This window comes from Oxyura jamaicensis, chromosome 1 (genome assembly GCF_011077185.1).
Source record: "Oxyura jamaicensis isolate SHBP4307 breed ruddy duck chromosome 1, BPBGC_Ojam_1.0, whole genome shotgun sequence".
NCBI classification, from domain to species: Eukaryota; Metazoa; Chordata; class Aves; order Anseriformes; family Anatidae; genus Oxyura; species Oxyura jamaicensis.
The window spans coordinates 109,377,439-109,384,926 of record NC_048893.1 but is presented as its reverse complement, the minus strand read 5'-3'; the positions used below and the strand labels follow the sequence as shown (position 1 = coordinate 109,384,926).

Below are 7,488 nucleotides of genomic sequence, written 5' to 3'. Positions count from 1 at the left end.
TGCCCAGCTGGCAGAACAGGATATAAGACATTGTGGCAGGACGATGCAAGATGAAAGATAACGAGGTTGCTTCATCTGACATCCTCTTTCCTATTCCCGTCTACTTTCTTTCCCCATCCTTTCACCAGAAGGGTAGAGCAGGAAGAGCAGGGCTGTGGGTGTGCACTACGAGCAGACATAACTGCCTAGCCTCATCCCTCTGTCACAATGAAGTGGCATCAGCCAAACACATTGGGGGGGAACAGGGACACAGACACTTTCCCACTTTTGAGGCCTGTTGGCTTTTCAAATGACAGATCTTGGACAAATAACCAAAAATCACCCCAGGCTCACATCTTCTCTTACACGGGCTCTGTCCAGCAGCAAGCACCTGCCTGGAACAGCATTCCTGCTTTATTTTGCCTGGTATTGGGGCAATTGAGTCCTGGTCAATATTATCCCATCCCCTACAAGATGAGGGAACACAAATGGCCACTTGCCTGGAGCCCCCGTGTCCTACAAGCCTCATATGCCCATATTATCCTGTTACCACATTATTTTGGCGACACTCCCTCATGCATAATGTGCCCGTGATTACTTGCTAGAGGCGAGAAGCAGAAGCCACTCCTCTCCTATGCTCCTTAAATAGTTAAATGCTTTGGTCAGCTGGGCGCAAGCCTGACAGCTGAACGAGGTGCTGCTCCCAGGACACAGCCAAGTCTGCATGTAAGTAAGCTGTTCGAGCAGGTACAACATTTCATAGCTCTTGTTATGTCTTCGTCTACGTAGTGATAAGTAGGCATTGTTTTAAATTTTCATTTCACTTTTTCCAATGTTTTGGATACATCCACTGGATCATTTTTTGTCACAGGTGCTGTCCTCTGAAAAGCAGCCCTGTTTATCACTCAAGCTACCAGTCATTTTTTGGAAATTATCTAGTTGTGGCATTATACATGTAGCTTTGTGGATGTTTTTATATCTTAGTGTGTGTTTGTGTGTGTAGGGAGAGAAGTATGTGGACGCACATCTGTGCATGTGCATTTTTGTTCATGGACTTATGAGACAGATGATAATTTGTATTTATGTTTGGTGTGTGTGGAACACAACTTTGTACATATATAGAAAACAGTTGAAATGGGGAAAAAAACAGCAACAACAATGAAAAAAAAAAAAAAAAAAAAAAAAAAAACAGTCTTTAGGCTGTGGAAAAGTGGAGAGGGAAATGGGTAGAAAGGGGATGAGTCCCACCATGGAAAGAAAGTTTGATTTCCAACCTATACACCCAACACAGGGGTGTGGAAGAGGTAACCATGCAGACGGCTGAAGTCTTGAGGAGTGTTGATGTGCGGGGGATGTGAGGGTACATGTGTCCATAGACCTGCGACACACAGCCCTCTTTATACAAAACCACCTGAGACCTCTTTTCTCTTTTCTAGAGGCCTGGTGTGGCACAACCGCGGTCACTAATCCTTCCCTAGTTGCCACCAAAGACCTTACCCTAGGCTTCTTCCTTCTCACTCTTGGGTGAACTCAGGTTCTGCCTTTCCATGATGTGGTACTCGCACTTGGCCCCCACTACCTGCTGGTTAAAAATTCCCACTGTACTGCTGCCTGGCCTAAGGGGAATGTGGTGGCTGTTCAAGTTAGCAAGTGATAATCTGCCCTTTCAGCTTGTTATGTCATTTGCCTCAAGCCTTTCATTACTGTTTTCTGAGGATCAGTACCCACACCGTTGTTTTTTTCTGTTGTATTTTGTACAGAAAAGCATTAAAAATTCATAAATGCATCTTTCCCCCCCTAATTTTCTGTATGTGCAAGATTTTACTGTGGTGAGGTGGCACATGGCTCAGCAATACCCATGCCTGCAGACCTTCTAAGTGCCAGTCCAATGATGTTTAGCTAGTTGCACTTTTTTAGAGCACAAAGCACTGTATCCTTTCAAAGGCAGTGCCTGAGGAACTGTGTGGGAAAAGCACTGTGCTTTTGTATTAAATTTTTGAACCCCAGCAATTTGTATGTATCATGAAAGGATCAGCCCTGCTCCTGTGGTGGCAGGAGTCATGGGAGCCTGTGCCAAGGGACTGGGAGGGCAGTGCAAGGCTGTGGTTCCCAACCTGAGGTCATCTTCCAGAAGGTGAGAGGGAAGGTCCATCCAGCCTGTCCTTCCCCTTACTGCAGCAAGTTAAAAAGTCTTGCCTGTGAAAAAGAATAAGGGCAAATGGTATAACCCTGAACTTTGCTCCTCTCCGGGTACTGCAGCTCATCATGGCAGTAGCCACAAAATTGATATGTGGGCTGTGGGAGCAACAGAGAAAATCTTATCAGAAAGTCAATCTACTTTCAGTAAATATATTTTTTTTTTCATAGTAAAATTAGCTACTGTTGAGGCATAGATCACTTTTCTTCACATCGTGCCCCCATTCCCCCTCTGGAAGGGGAACACCAGGGCACATGCATCATGATCACCAATTTCTACCACAGGCAAGCAGATGTAGCCAGACACACTTTTGCAATCTATGGGGAGTTTTCTTGCATCTGTCTTGGAATCTGGAGTGAGTGTTGCCTTTCTGTTTTTTTGTGCAGACCGAAAGATCTTAATTAGCTAAGGGCTGTACTCTACACGAACCGTGTGGTCCCAAACACCCACTTTTGTTGCAGTTCCTGATGTTCCCCGGGCACATCTCCAGTTCCTGTACTGTGGTTGTAAATCTCAGTGTGTCTCTGTGAATGGGCCCCACATAAACTCTGTGCTCAACTGATGTAACCGCTTGCAGTGGTGATCTGGCTATTAATAGATGCCAGGCACACCAGTCACCACCCAGCCAGCAGAGTAAACACCTTCATTAGAAGATAATAGTTGCAAGAAGGAGGAAACCTAACCAGGAATAGCTAGCCTTAATTATCCAGGATGTTCAGGCAATTTCAGACACTGGATCAGTGGTTCAGCGCTCAGGTGACCGGCTCATCTTAGCTGGACAGAGAGGAAATGCCTGCCTTCCCTGGGTCAGCAGCAGTGCTCGTCCTGGTGCAAGCACAAGCAGGAAAGATCCATCACCACCAGTGCCTGCTCCAGAGAGAGAAGGGGTGGAGGCTGCCAGCTGGGGATGATGGGTGCCCTGACCCAGGCCATGAGCTTTTCCAAGGGTTATGCTCATTTTAATCCTATCAAATGTCTCTCAGGTGACTGACAGGCAGAGTTGCTCTGAGGGAGCTTGCTATAGTGTCTATCAGAAAATGTTATTCATAATTAGCTCTTTAAATAGTTTACTGAAATGATTTCTGGAAGCGGTCAGATCATCAGGTGTTGTTAATTCCCAGAGCTCTTTACTGCAATACGTGGGGTTGCATCCTCAGTTTGTACAGAGCCTTTCCAACAGGAGAGCTCCCCAGGATAACCAGTGCTAGCTGCAAAGCAAAGAAGAGCAACATGGAGAGTGAATGACTTTAAATTAGTGGGGGTTACACGTTCAGGATAAAACTCTTTGCTTCTATTTACAGCTGGGCAAGACGGGCAGATTTACACAAAGCTTTTCTGAGATTAACGCGTACTTCCCAAAGAAGGGGATTTCAGAGAATCAAAAATTACCCATAGATTTGTATCAAAAATGGAAAATTCTAGCTGCCAAAAGAAAAAGCTTACTATTTGGATGTGGAATTGGGAGAAGGAGTCAAAACTTTTTTATCTTGAGGTTTTTGAAAATAGAATGACTTTGTGGTTTGCTTACAGGCAAGGTGTTAAGATTTTCTTGTTCTAAAAAATACTTTAAAAATAGCTCATAAAGAAAAAGAAGACAACCCCACAAAATGTAATTTGGCAGTAAATTGTTTCTCTCTCATTTCCTTCCCAGCAAGATAACAAACTTACATAAATTTGGATTTATTTATTTCCTCCCAACAGCTCTTTTTCAATTCAGCATGTTTTACTGAGGGTGATTTAGTGCTGACGGCCCCTCCACTCAGGACCCAGAGCTTAACACCAGTACTGCCCTCCTCTCGCCTTGGTGGTGGTGGTGTTTGCATTGCGGTGGTACCTCGGAGTGAGCTGTCCCATTGTCCTCTGGGATAGTCACTGGAATTGTCAGTGTTATGCATTGACACGTCCTGATTTTGATGCTACGTCACCAGCAAAACAAAGCCAGCGTGCAGGAGTAGCATGTGCGTGTGCGTGTGCGTGCACGTCTTTCGTGCGGGTGGCAGCAGTGTTTAATTCCCTTGGTTCCTGCATTGTCTTCCTGCTGGCTTTCACAGCAGCTCCATGCATGCAAGCCCTGCAGCTAGAGGACAGCCAAATGCAGATAGTTACACAGCAAAGGAAAGCGTATGAGGCCTGAGCTAGAAGACATGAAGGACAGGAGTGCGTTAGCCTGCTAAGTTGATTCTTTTGCTCTGTTTTGTTTAGCTTTTGCAGCCAGAGCGGAAGCAGAAGATGGCTTTCAGCAACCACACAAACAGCAGTTCGGCCGTGCCGGAGTTAGTCCACATGCTCGTAGAACAAAAGAAGACCCCTCGCTTCAATAATTACAGCAACCCAGCCTTAGAGATGCAAGAGGAGATAATGGCCTCTTTTTACATCCTCATCATCGTTGGCTTTTTCGGCTTTCTTCTGTTTGTCATGATGCTCAGCAACATCGTTTCCAGCAAGCCTGAAAATTACATTGACTATCTCTATTCTGGGAAGTTTAACCCCCAGAGAAGCAAGGTGGAGCTTCCAGGAAAGGAGAGCAAAGACACTTTTGTTATCATTAACAGCACTGCCTTACGGGAGCTGCAAAGGCAGGACGGTAAATACAACACTGGGCCTGAGGCACCAAGCACAGATGCAGTTCTGAGTAATGTATAAAAATTGTTTCTTTTTTATTATCATTAGTATTATGTTGTGTGTAAGGGGCTCAAACAGGGATAATTTTTTTCATTCATGAAAGCAAGAAAGGAGGAGCTGTGCCAGGAAAGATGCAGACTGGTCTCGTGCAAGCTTCCCACATGAATGCTGTGAAGGTCCCCAAGTGCAACGTGCAACCCGTGTTATTTCAGCCCTAGGCCTTTGGAGAAGAGGCTGGGAATCAAGTCCTTACTGGTCTATCTCCTTCATGGCTGCGTGTATCATGCATTTTTATAACCTGCCTCTCGGGAGAATGGAAGCTCTTCCTTTTCATGCTGTTGCTTCAAGCAGGGCCAGTAGGCTTCCAGCTGGGGCATTGTTGTTGTGCCTGTTTGCTGTTAGTAATTTTTGTCTGTTTATTTATCTTGGGGGGGGTGTTGGAGCTACGCGTGAGCCCACTGGGTGTGTGCTCTGCAAGCAGAAGGAGCAGGAGCTACCTCCACATCCGCACTCCCCACCATGCTGGGCACCCAGAGGTGGTGACAGGCTGACCCATGGAGGGCCCGTGAGACTTGAACTTGTGTGCTCGCTTGGCAGGCTTGGTCTGCAGCGGGTTTTGGACAGTGGTCGTGCATTTCTCAGCAGCTCTCTTCCTGCATGCTGGACATTTACAAAAGCTCAGGACAACAATGAGGTGGTCCAAGACATCCGGATGTCTCTCCAGGGTCCATCACAGGGCCTACCTGGCCACCGTCAAGGCCTTCCAGGCCTCAGCAAACACAAGAAGGAGTGGCTCAGAGTTGTTCAACCCATGTCCTGCAGAGCCCTGGCACACAGGGGTTCAGGACAGCAGCAATGGGGAGACAAATGTCAGCAGTGAGCTTCAGCTTTCTATTATCGGTGTATGCATTGGAAAAATCTCTGGAGTCTGCAAATCAAAACGATCAGAAACTGCTGGTGCAGGTACTCTGAGAACATGAAGACATTTTGTTATAGCTGCAAAATTCCTATAAAACCCTATAAAATTTCATGCCTGTGGGGTGGTGTTGCTGATTCCACTCAGCTTTGTGTTGCTGCATTAGCTTTTTGCTATTGACAGGAAGAAAGCTCTCAACAATTTAGTACCCTAAAAAACATTCCTTCCCTTTTCTCCTCTATTTTTTTCTTAAACAGGGCGTTACTAAACCTGTAGCTTCGTTTTGCTCTTTTTTAAATGTATCCTTTGCTGCCATGATATAGTGTTGTTATCATGGGTTTTGCCACTGTTTGGTCCAGTCCAATTGCCTGGAAATGATTTACTTCGTGTGGTCCATCTCTTTAAAGGGATTTTCCATAGCCTGATCTCATAAGACACGTTCCAAGGCTGATACTCCCAGCTGATAGCCAAGATGAAATCCACACTGCTGTCTTGGCTTTCCACACTCCTTGCTTGAATTCCAGAGATTCAGCTTTCCAACACAGGCGTGTCCTTTTTTGGACAGGTGAATATTCCCCAGACACTGTCTCCAGCAGAGACCAATTAGGCAGTTCAGATAGTTTTGGACCCCATTACCTTTGGCTTCATCACTGTGTCTGGTTTAATAACTGCTTGGCTTGAGCCAGGATCCACTATTTATGCTCACTGCTCCTGACTGCGCTTGGTAGCCATGCTCCCATTACTGCAGCTCAGCTATTCAGATCTTAAAAAAAATATGTGTTTTGAAGGTGGAAAAAACATTTGCAGTTCCATTTGTTCCTTCTGCTCAGTGTGGGTATTTTCCACAAGAAGGCAAATATTGCAGTCCATGTTGAAGAAGGATCAATTTCTGCCAGTGCTGAGAAGAGACTTTAGCCTGTCTCTTTGCAGTGGTGACAATTCCTCCTGCTTTGTGGACTCAGTTCATCAATTTTATAGATATTCAACAGTCCAGTCAAATCTCTTTTTCCATCACGAGTGTTAGAAACAGGCTTCAGACATCCATCACACCCATGAGGTTCTGTGCAGTGAAAATTCACCTCCTTTAGCAGTGGCTGCTCCTTTTCTTGACAGGATGATGCAAAGGAAGCACCAGGCTAGGGGGTAAACTCTAAAGCCCTGAGAAGTACCATTTGCCTCCCTGCAAACTCAGCTTCTGAAAACCAAGTCACTGCTAATGTGTGACAGAAATTTTGATCGATACCCCCTTCGGTGTCCTCTTGGGGAGAGCCCATTCCAGTAATCAACTCTGCCTGTCTGGGGCTGGGAGTGAGGTGAGCCTTTCCCCTCCCCTTGCTCACCGTGCACCAGGGTCTCTGCACTGTGTACTGAGAGCTTGAGTCATATTTAACCATTGGTAATGGACCCAATGTCTCTGTCCCCTTCCCAGACCCAGGCACACCCATCAGCTCTATGCCAGCCCCATACCAGGGTGAGATCAGATGAGTGAACCTCTCCCTGTTCTCTGCAAAGGAAAGCTCTCCGTGAGGGATGTTTTACCAGGTTCCTTCTGTCTGGATGTCTGTGGGACCGTGAGCTCAAAGTGCCACCTGACTGCAGCTCAGCCTCTGCGCTGAGGGAGCTTCTGCATCACCACTGGCCTGGGCCATACTCATGAGGGAGGCAGTCTTCCCAAACGTTTTTGGGTCATGGTGGGTCAATAGGGATGGGGTGCTGTCCCCTTGGTCTGGCTGAGCAGGGGCAGCATATTTCCTTCTTCCTGGTGGTCCTGGAA

General features: G+C 46.3%; 1 long non-coding RNA gene across 1 annotated transcript; it reads left to right on the top strand.

The window, feature by feature from the left end:
* Positions 1–591: 591 nt before the first annotated feature.
* On the top strand, positions 592–6,488 carry LOC118160745. Its single transcript, XR_004747654.1, has 2 exons — positions 592–705; positions 4,379–6,488. It is a non-coding gene; the product is annotated as an uncharacterized LOC118160745 (long non-coding RNA).
* The last annotated feature ends 1,000 nt before the right edge of the window (positions 6,489–7,488 follow it).